This window comes from Rhinolophus hipposideros (genome assembly GCF_964194185.1).
Source record: "Rhinolophus hipposideros genome assembly, chromosome: 16".
Lineage (NCBI taxonomy): Eukaryota > Metazoa > Chordata > Mammalia > Chiroptera > Rhinolophidae > Rhinolophus > Rhinolophus hipposideros.
Genome location: NC_138062.1, coordinates 5,735,297 through 5,747,444, shown reverse-complemented (window position 1 = coordinate 5,747,444; position 12,148 = coordinate 5,735,297). Strand labels below are relative to the sequence as shown.

The following is a 12,148-nucleotide window of genomic DNA, read 5'->3' as shown; positions in this document are numbered from 1 at the left end:
TGATAATATTTATCTAAGGTCATTATGATGAATTAATTAATCAGTACTTAGAAGTACTTAAAACAATGCCTGGAACAAATACTCAAAAATATTTGTTATTATCTTTGGTTCTAGAGCAACACAATATAAGGAACACGTTTGCCAAAGTCTTGTTTCACCAAAGATTGGCTATTTGATTTCTTGCAGTTAGTCTGATCCAGGCATGTCTAGTCAGCCAAATTTTCCTTCATGAAGAGCATTATTATTATTATTATTATTAATCAAATCACTGTTTGGCATAATAGGCACAGCACGCAACTCTAAAACAACGTTGGCTTTAGATAGCACACATCTCCATTTGAACCTCTTTCCATATTGTTTTATGTTGATCAGTCCACCAGTAGTTAGTTACTGGGTGTTGTATCAGGCCTTAACACTTGGCAAAGCACAATGAGGAAACATTTCAGAGGCTTCCAGTCTTGCTAGAGAGACTAGGTTAATGACCTGAAATAATGAATGAATTGCCTTTCGACACCACCCTGCGTCATACCCACCTCCCTTAGACTTCCTCTACCACACCAGGTACGAAGCCTGGATTTCTACAGCTTTTTGCTTCCTCTATTTTTCTCAGCTCACTGAACTTCACTGCCTTGACTTTCAACAAGCTCAAGTTCACTCATCCTTACTAGACTCTTGCTGCTGCTCAATAATGTTTCTCTTCATCTGTCGAATCCTTTACACACTTCCTACAACTGTTCTAAAAATGGGGTATATGGAAGGAAATAGAGGCTCGCAATCAAGAAACTTGGACTTTAATATGAGAACATTAAAAATGGGAATAATGGCAGTTGTATAGTGCTGTTGTAGGGTGTAAAAGGAAGCGTATGTACAGGGTCTACCCAGGGTCTCCTCTGAGAAGACACTCAATGGGTTCTGCCAGCTCTCCCACTCAGTGTCCTCTTGAAAACCCCTTCACTGACAAGTGGAAACCATCTTGCCTGAGTGGCTCTTCCTTGTATTTAAGCTTTTCAAACTATCTCTACATTCCTGTCTTCCTTTCTCTCCTGCATCGGAGGAAGACACTCGTCTCCTGTCCAGAGTCAACCCTTCCACTCCCTCCCTATGGATTTAGCAGTGTTATGGGCTACTCACTATGTGCCAGGAACAAAGTACTAGTGATTCAGAAATGAAAGACCTGGGTGCTGCCCTGAGAAGCTCACAGTGAGTTGGGTGAGATGGACCAACAAACGTGTATACAACATGTACCACAACACACTGAGGTACACGTGGAGCAACCAGAGCCAAAGGAACCAAAAACACAGCCGGCAACGCGAAGGATTTCTTGTCCTTCCATCTGATTACATCCAAAGGACAAAACCACCTAGAAATGAAGATTTGCCTTCTAGCGTCCACTCACGTGAACACTGCTGCCGTCTAAGAAAACATCAGCTTTGCCAGTGTCACGAGGCACTGGTGACCAGCATCTGTGGGCACAAATGGACACCTTAGTCCTTCCAGGCTTAGACGGCCAGCTCCACGCACCACTGAACATTCCACTCTGATGTATTCAGCAGTGGAACCCATCTCTGCCTCCATGCTGTCCCAGAGAGGCAGACAGAGAGACCTGTAGGGACCAACTTGAAGTCACCTCAAACATCACATTCTTTCAGTTACTCCCATGAAGGAAATAGTCCTTCATTCCTCCCTGCTTTCTTAACCTCAAGCAGCTTTCTCTGTCCAGTCCTTCACTTCTCCTGGCTTTGGATTATCTGACTCCGAACAGCAACATGCCCGTCCCCTCCAATGTCCTTCACGTGAGCTGGGTGCCCCGCTCACCTCCATTCTCTTCTTTCCATTTACCACCCAAGTTCATAGTTTTTATGATTATTGCCTCTGCTTTAACAACACATTCTCTCCTGAACAATTTGTAACATGACTGCTGGCCCTATGCCTTTTTTTTTTTTTTTTTTTTTTTGCCCTACGCTTTTAAAAGACAGCTCTGGTCTTTGCAGACTTTGGTTTTGCTTGTGCCACCCTTCTTTCTGTCAATGTCTCCTCTTTTTCCTTTAGAAGACAATGATCACCTGGCACCCACCTACCTCTCATATTTTTCCTTGCTTTTCCCTTCTCTTTCTCATTCAGAAATATGAGTACTTTTCAAAAACCTAGTCCTAATGGAATGATCTTACTCATTCCAAAGTTGTTAACTAGCATTCATTTAACACGATTCCTAAATCTACATTTCTAGCCACAATTCTCTCTGGAACCCAAATCCTGCATCCCAAACTACCTAGGTGACATTTTCAATAAAATGAACTGCAATCATTTTAAACATAAAACCCCAGATTCTTCTCGTGGATGCTCTGCTTCTGCTAGCCATCATACTTGAAATCTTAAAGTCATTTTACTATGTGTATGCCCCCTCATACACATTTAATTTCTGAATCCTACAAGTATTTCCTTTCCAGGGTCTCTCATATCTGTCTCCACTTTTCTCATCGCCTTCACCTAATCAAGGACTTCACACACACTTTGATTATAACAACTGCATCCTAACCAATGTCTCTGCCTCAGCTAGCCCACCCTGCCCAGTCTATGTTATACATTTCCAGCCAATGAGTCTTCCTAAATGATAATATCACTACCCTGCCCAAACGGCTTCCACGGCTCCCCAAAACCTAAAGGACAAACAGCTATAAGCTGATCATCAGAGCTAGTTTCAAGCAAATCCTAACCTAGTTTTCAGATTCATCTCTCACAATCCTCTTGCCAGCCAAACCGTTGCACTAGCTATGTTCCAAAACTCTTTCGGGTCCTGGTCACTGCTCCTGAAAGAAGACACATGCTCCCTTGCCTCTTCTCTTCTAACCAAGAGTCCCCATTTCTTCGAGGCTTATGGCAAGCCCCACCTCCTCCCAATTCTGGACTTTTTCCCACTCCAGTGCTTTCTGAAGATGGAATCTTAGCACTTTCCATCTCCACCACTTACCTCCTAACCAGTTTGGTTACTCCTCGTGATCCATGACATTTGTATGTTGGACTCTTGGGTTTGGAGGTATTTGGGGAATAGTGTCATGTTGTCTGTTAGGAAGATCGTTTTTGTAGTGGCACGCAGAATGGATTGAGTGGGGATGGGGGCTGCAGGCACTGAAAGCAGTTAGTCAACTAACTGCTGTGCCAAGAACGGGGTGAAGAGGGAAGAGTAGAGACACATTTACTGGAGAACTCCGTCCTACACTGGAGTTCAGAGCATGGCACAAAAGAAAAGACAAAATGCGATTGCAGTACTAGTTTGGATAATACCATTAAGGCTTCGTTTCACCAGAAAATGTGGAAATTATCATGATTTTAGAAAAAATAGTGAGAACATTAATATGTCCAGAAAAGTTGTTCACTTGGGTTTATTTTGGTGAAGGTGTTTTCAGGTAAAACTGTTGATACTGAACTGCCTAGTTTTAGCAGAGTTTCGGTGTCAATTCCTCTTTTCCCCTTTTGGTTAGCTTTAAAACAAATGCAATCCAATGACAAATTACATATTCAAATTTGGTTAGGATCCCACGAGAAATTTTCTGCTAATACCCTAATAATTCCTGTGATGGGAAATTATGATCGGACCTAAGCACTGGCAAACAGAGCTGATTTTTACAGAACATTAGATGACAATAGGCATGAAGATACAATCCTTTTACTATTCAAATGATCTACATTCATTGACTGCTTAATTCAGCTCCACTAAGCATAATTATTCAAAATTCTACTTTGGGAAACAGACACACCGAGCCCAGTCTCTATGGTAATGTAGACTTCCTCGGTTACATTTCCCACCGTTCTTTCATGTTCATAACTTTTCCCCGACAGGTGAAAAGTCAAGGCCACTGATTTCAGCATCCTGCATTCGTAAGAGCTGATCTTTTATTAGAGTCTCCATCTTATCAATCGAAAAGTTCAAGGCTATGTTAGCCCTGATATTTGTAGCAATGAAATGCTATCCATGTTCCTGCACGGTTTTTCTTTTTCTTTTTCAGGTTTGCTCATTTTTGTGTTTGTTTTCTCATGGTTTCAACACTGACTCTACCAAATTCCCAAGACTGGAATTATTTTCTGTCACTGCAGTCATTGAAGCATAGTATTGTTTTGTTTGCCATCCGGAACATCCATCCTCCAGTTCTAGGCAGAGAGGAGAAGAGGAGAAGAAAGAGGGAGCAGGACAAGAAAGAGGGAGCAGGTGCAGAGGTTCTATTCACGAGGGCACTGACCCTCAGCAGGGCTTTAAAATAGGATTAGACACCCAAACAAGAAAAAGGTCACACTTGACATTTCCACTGGAAATACCAATGCAAATAGAGCTGATCCTAAAGACATTTTTCACATACACACACACACACATATACACAATGTTAGACAGGCTTAAGAGAAAAATGGTAAGTTTCCATGAATATTTCCCTAAAATCTCAAAAAAACAACTATTGGAAATAGGGCCCAATGATAACAGCAAACATGATTCAGAAAGCTCATCTGAGAAATGATTTCTCTTTTACTTATTATTGTTAAGGGTTCATTTTTTACTTTCTCATGGGAAGAAAAGTAAGAATGGAATTGATGGGGAAAAATTACATAAATATTTGGAAATTTTGATTATGCTATATTCCAACTCATTTATTTTTTTAAATTCAGTCTCTAATGATATCAACCTTCTTTGTACCTGCAATTTATCCCATGGTGTCCAGCATAACTGATGAGAGAGTAATGGTAACACTTTTTCTCTCAATTTTCTAGTCATATTTAAAAGTAGCCACCCAAACCATCTAACACCAAAGTAGAATTTGGAGGCACCTAGATGAGGAAAACTGTCTCAAGCTGCTTCAAGATTCATATATGCCTATTGAAGATTTCCAAATTCTTCACACAAAAGGAGATTGTACCTTGAACTCATCGCATGATTCTGAGAAGGACTCATGACCATTCCAGCTCTAAAAATGTCCACCTTCACTGGTGCACCTGAGACATGTATGCCCATTAATAACGTCCCCTCAAGTCAGCCAAACCAACACAAGCTTATACCCTACACAAAGAATTTGGGAGGAATAAATAAATTTTGGCAGTCCAAGAAAATCATACCTGCTGCATAGACTGTCACCTGCTGTGACAATGTTGTTGTCACATATTAGTACAGGAGGTTCATTTATATACACACTCTTTAAGTTTCTGGAACATTTAACTATGAGAAACATTTCAGTCCATTGTACCACAGAGAAACTAAAACCCTTTAAGCAAAGAATTGTCCTGACCTAGTTATAGTGTGACATGGGGGAGTCGGCAGGGGTGAGTCAGTCGGTCCAAATTCCACTCTTGTCTGATGACCACGGGTTTTGAAATTGTCTCTCAAACTGAGATGATGTAATTCGCAGTCTTTTATTAGTCATTGTCACGTAAGGCTGCCACAGTGTCTACATGGTGTTGAGATTATGTAGGTTAACCAACTGAGCACAACTGAAAGCAAAAGCAGAAAAAGAAAACGGCAACCTCTCCATTGGAAATGTCTAATTCCATTAAGTGATCTGAAATTATAAAAATAAATTTAAGGACTCTCGTAAAAACCTAAGTTAGCTCCTGGGGATCAGGGACCCCATACCTCAAACCGAGAGAGCTCCCATGAACTGAAACGGCACCCACAAAGTTTGCCTGGGACGTGACTTACCACATTCTCATCTCACAAGTTAAGTGTAATAATCTAAATTGCCATTTTATCCTTAATGAAATCCAAGAACCTGTCGTAGAGGAAAATATTTTTTATTAAAGATCAGCTTTAAGGTCACAGTTTCAATCAAGATTGTTTTTAAAACCACATATGAGCCATGATATTAAGAACCTATGGGCATTCACTGAAATGGAGACCATGAAGACTGAGAAACTGAACAAGCTGATCTTGGAAAGTGTCTTTGCTGTAATTGTTGGGATTTGCCAGTTGAGAGAAATAATTTGTGTGAATTATCTTTAAAAATATTCTAATAGCAATATCTAATTTTCCCTTTGGATGTTCGCCAAAATCCGCTCATCTATTTATGTAGCTATTACCACTGGGATTCATTAAATATTTAGCTGAAGACACAATATTAAACTGAAATGTGATCTGGGAACGGTTGATGATCATATTTTATAAAACAGTTAAAGAAAAAATTCATAATTCCGAGAATGTCATTTATTTCTTTTTCACTAAAGAGCTATAGGATGTTAAGAGAAAATGTAAAATGTGCCTCGGAAAATAAGGTGACAGACCAGAAAAAAAAGAGATCAGATCACTTACAACTCTTAGATTGCATGGAAAGGGAAGAAAAAATTTTAACTTAAATATGATGTTTGATTGTTTTTCCAATTATAAAAGCAGTAATGCTGATTATATAAAATTTGGAAAACACAAAACTTAAAATCTTAACCTCCGTAAGTAACCACTGTTTCAGGGTTTTTATGCATACGTGTCCATGTATAAATAAACATAAATACGTATTTTTAAAGGGGATTCTACTATTTATATAATCCCATGTATTTTCCAATTCATCTCTAGTTATTTGTTTGGGGTCGATTTTCAGAGGAGAAATTACTGAGTTAGAATAGATATATATTCATTGTGTCTTGCTCCCAAAAGCAGTTACTTTCCAAAAGGGTCATCTGTGTATATTGCCACAAGGAATGTATTTATCTTGCTAATATCAATATTAGGTATTTTATATACTTGGATATACAATGTATACATATTATATACGTGTATTTTCAAATATATATACACATATTTTCAAAGACATATCATTTTGCTTTACTTTATGACTCTTCGATTACTGATGACGTGGAAATTTTTTGTTGGTTGAGTAGTTATAATTCTCTTTTGATTTGCAACAGCCCTTAATTTTTTTTAATAACTAACCTGACAGTAATGCTTTTTGCAAATATTTTTTTTATTTTATCGTTTTACTTACGATTTTTAAACAAAATTTTCTTTTATAATGTAATCCACTGTATTGGCTACATTGTTTTTTGCTTATAAAGTTCATCCTCATCTCAAAGTTAAATACATATATTTTCTTCTAGGATTTTTGGTAGTTTTAATCCATGTAACATTTGTTATAATGTATAGCAAAAGAATGAAACTGTTCTTTCTTTCTCCAGATTCTTGGTTTGGTCTCCCAACCAACTTAGCTTTTATCCAAGACTTTATTTTTACATCATGAAAAATAAAAATGAGGAAATTCTCATTTTAAAAATTGAGGACATTTTATAAAAATGATAAAAATGAGGAACTTTTCCAGAGCTCTCTATTCTACCATTGGCTTCTTTGTCTATTCTTGTTTTGAGATTTTTGTCTATTCTTGTACTGAGATTTTCTTTATGGCACAAAATAATAATCAGTTTATTAACATATTTCACATACATTTTTAAAAAAGGGTATTCTTTGTCTGAATTATACAAATTTCAATAATTAGCTGTCAATTCAACTTTGTTATTCAGATTTTCTGTGTGTATATATTACCTGCTTGATTTGTTAAAAGCTGGGGGGTGAGGAGGGGAAAGTGTATTACTTTCCACAATAATTATATGTGTGTCTACTGTTCTATGTGTTTCTAATATTTTTTTATTTTATATACTGATCTTGATTCTTATTATAGTACCTATCTATATAAGTCAGTTTATGCAGGTTTATGGCTTGTTTTTCCACAGTGTAAGTTATACTTTTTGTCAGTGTAACATGACCCAAAACACCCCTTTTTATTGTTTATTCTACTCCATAGGTTTTTAGTGCTTTTAAACTCCCCCCAGATTCTGACAGTAGAATGGCTATTAATTTTATTTTTTAGTGTTGCTAGAGGTTTTATTTCATTTTGGGCCTCTGGATACATTTTTCATGGGAATCCAGAAGAGGCTAAGTCAGGTTTAATTTAGAGCAGAAACTACCCCAGAACAAAACATCCTGAACGCCCACAGTCTACCTATGTCTGCTGAGCACTTGGTGTACATTCTCATTTAAATGCCACAGTAACTTCATTAGAGGAACAGGTCCCCTTCTCACCTCTGCAGGTGGGGGCCAGAGTACAAATGGAGGGCTCTTCCTTTCCCACTCCCAGCTCTGTCCCACGCCACACGCATCTCACACACGTGTGTGTGGACCTTGCCTCTCCCACATCCCAGTTCCATCTAATTCCACCTCCCTCAACTGCCCCCTTCCCTTGATGGCAGCATTATGGCACTATTGTCTACCTGAGAGGACACCCTCGAGAAGGAGTCCTGCACTTCCCTGAAGGCTGGTTTTGGTCCAGAATTCTGGGGTCCAGGGTACCCAGAGTATAGGGAGGCACAGGCTCTGGGACAGTGGCCATGTCCCCTTAGACTCTCAGACTTTCAGCCATATGAGAAAGGTGAGGGCGGAGAAAGGGCAGAGCAGACTCCTCTAAGGTGGGGAGGGGCACTGTGCCAAGATAAGACCCAGGTGCCCAGGTCTAAGGGCGGTATTGGAAGATATTATCCCCTGCACGTGGCCCTGAACCTACATTTCTCTAATCCTAAACCCATGTTTTCTGTCTTTATTACTTATCTTGAACTTCTGGACATTGTAGAGGTACAGTGGTTCCATGTGATAGGCTGTGGTGTTTTGGAAAGGACTTTGAGCTTCTTAAAGAGGAAGTTAAAATATAGAAAACTTCTTGAATGGCTATATCACTTTGCTGAGGAAGATAACTGAACTACTGAATCTACTTTTATTAGCGTTCGACTTATTTAACACCCTTTTGATGTCCCCCTAAGAACACAGATATTTAGGTGGACTCAGAAATGTCCCGTTACCTCTTGTGTCAGACAACAGGACTGGAAATCAAAACCCAAGGGCACCGCCTGGCTATGCAATGCTTCCTATAAATCTCCAGGGTGCTTGGAGAAACAGGAATTCCTTGTGCCATAGGGCCAATTTCTCACAGCAAAAATTGATTCTAAATAGGTTTGCCTACCGCCTCTCACAAGGAGCCTGGCACAGAGCTACCAGGCTCCCGTAGGACCTTCAGAGCCCGAAAGATGTAACATAATTTCTCCTTTGTGACTAACAGCCGTTCCCTGGTGTCACACAGCCTTTACATGTAAGGATGAACGGTTCATTAGTTCATTCCTCATCCTCAAAGCTCTGTATGAACTGGATTGCTTCTTCAGGCTGTGTTCATTGAACTTTTTCCCTCTTTTTAATCAGTCAGTTTTTTTTCTTTCATTTTCATTCTGGTGTCTTTTTAAAAAAATTTTTTTTAAAAAAGTCATTCTGTACTTTTGCCATTCTAAAGTCACCGCATTTCTTCATTTCCATTGTTTAACAAAGCCATTTTCCTTTTGGTGGGTCTTTCCTCTCAATTTAGTTATAAAATAGTCCTCTATTGCACTAACCTCTACAAAGGCAATGTTTGTCACCACCAGCTGACCTGACCTTTGTGTTGGATCATCTTTTCCACTCCACCGACCTCAGGACTAAAAAATACTTTATAACACATGAAGGATGTTACAGATTTTGGCTGGAGATAACCGAAGTTGTGACAGAGGTGTGCGAGTCTTTTGTGTGGTTTAGCTTAGATGGTCAGGAGGAATGGATGAGCTAGGGGTGTGTGTGTTTAACTCCAGTATCCAAAAATGTGTGCGAAGACTGAAATACCGGCTCCAACAGACCAGTCATTTTGGAGGAATTCCAAAGAGAAGTGGAAGGGATTAAAGAGAATGGAGGATGGCAAGCATAACTAGGAGAGAGTTGCTTTTGTTGATGTCTACTCGCCTGATATACAAATTACTAATGCTGACAACACTACAAGTAGATCTTTTATTCGTGCTTTTTTCCAGCTACCAGTGATGACAGCACCATAGGCAGCTCTCGTGGAATGGCACACGTGTGTTCTTCCATCTAACACTGAGCAGTGAGTATCGCCTACTCTCGGATGTAGAAAACTTTTTTCAATTTAGGAAGTTTTCATTTAATCAGACACAGTTCATTCCATTCTGAATGGTTTATTTTGATCTTGGTTCATTTAATGGATTCGAGCAACCCAGGACATCAAAAATCTAACCCAGGGAATGATTTAGAATTGCTTATTTTTCCAGATCTTCCAAAGTTTCACTTATAATTTACAACAAAGATTTAAAAGAAAGGAAAATTAAAGTTTACAAAGTAAAGGCATAGCAGAAATTGTTTTGATAAAAATGTCATTTGTGCAATTACTTTCATCTGAATTTTTTCCTACCTAACTATACATGACTAATAAATTATTTTTAATTTAAGAGAATTTGGTAATCATAAACTTGGGGGCTTTTTTCCTTCCTTTAAAAAGCAGAGTCATTACAATCCAAAATAATCAGAAAAAGACCACGAACAAATAAAATTGAAATATTTTCAATTTCAATGTTACTTCTCAATTTCAATGTTACTTCTCTAACATGTTTAACAATGTGACATTTTATAGTTCATTTATATTAGGCTGAAGATTTTTAACTTTTTAAAATTATCCGTTGTTCACTCTTACTAATAGTAATGACCGTCATTTTCTTCCCCAAACATCATTAGAGTTTAAAGTTCATGGATTCCGATGGTTTTTCTCCATGTGAGAGTATGAAAACCTGAGAGAAGGGACACTATTTCTCATCATCTGTCTCCAGAGAGACAGATGGTTTGTAGTGGGTGGTCAATAAGCACTTTTGAAATCAATGAAATTTAAAATCGGCTGAAAGCTCTCAAAATTTGCCACTTGAGAATATCAGATTAAAGAAACAAAAATAAAACTCAATTCTGCCATGACTATGTAAATCTAGCTACGTAGCACCAGCAAAGTACAGTTGACATTTTCAATGCCTTCCTATGAAGGCATAACTCAGATACCAAGGAATACAAGATGGGGCAAAAGTAAAGCCTCACAAATTTGGACCAACTCAGCTGCCGACCAGCTTGCTGTAGTAAAATGACCGACTGCTCTAACATAGCAGTTCTAATATATCTACCATCCACATCTGCTCACCTTAAGGGTGTTTTAATAGCTAGAAAATGTAACTTCCTGACTTTTCGAAAGCGCTTCATCTGGATCTATCTAGAAAAGAACACTGGTTTTGTGAATAAAATAATACCTCATTTATCCAGTATTAGCAGAACTAAGGCATTTCAACTTTATTTGCTTTGAGCATTTTTGAGGGAAATTTTCCTAACTCTAAAGAGACCTACACACTTCCCTTCCTCGTTAAGCAAAGTAACATAATTTTTTTTTTTTTGAAAATTCACAAAAGAAAACAAGATGCCAGTAGCTTTATTTAAAAATCAACTTTAGCTAGATTCATTTTTGGTTTTTTCTTTCTTTTGCCTTGAGATCGGCAGACTTTAAAAAGATCGATGTGGCTGAGGATGAAGTAGGAGAATAAAAATGTGAGGAGCTGAGGGACAGTGAAAAGGTGGTGGGGTTGATCGGTTATAGGTGCAGGTGAGGCTAGAGTTGTGGTATAAGAATGAAATGATCCGGAAGGACAGGAGGCAGTAATCAGAAATTAGGATTTTAAAATTGAGAATGTGGAGAATTTGAATTTATTGATAATGACCAAGTCTAGAGCAACACAGTACAATAAATTTATGAGTCAGATAGGTCATTTTAAATTTCCTCAGAGCCCCATGAAAATAAAAAGCAGGTGAAATTAATTTTAATGTAACTATGTAATTAAGCCAATGTACCCAAAGAATAACGTTTCAACATGCAATCAATAGATCATTCATGAGATAGTTTACATTCTTTTGTACATAGTAAATCTCCAAAACTTGATGTGTAATTTTATGATCATGACACATTTCCATTTAGACTATTCACATTTCAAATGCTCATTAGCCGCAAGTGGCTGGTGAGTATTAGACTGGACAGTACAAGTGTAGAGTAGGACCACAGGAATAAGTGGTAGGGTGGAGAGACCAAAGTGTTGGCAAGATCACCTGTGTGAATACTGGAATTATCAAGAACATCATTGTCACTAAAAAGAACATATTAGACCTATATGCTATGAGTTGGAAAGATCTCTAAGACATATACACTGAAGGGAAAGTTAATTTCCAGCTTAATATGTATGGATAATACAATTTATTTAAAAAATGTTACGTTACCAAAGAATACTGCAAGGAAAAGAGGCATGG

General features: G+C 38.2%; 1 long non-coding RNA gene across 1 annotated transcript in view; it reads right to left on the bottom strand.

The window, feature by feature from the left end:
* The window catches only part of LOC308509501, a 431,724-nt gene that overhangs the window by 392,939 nt on the left and 26,637 nt on the right, over positions 1-12,148 (bottom strand). The gene's annotated exons all lie outside the window — the stretch shown is intronic.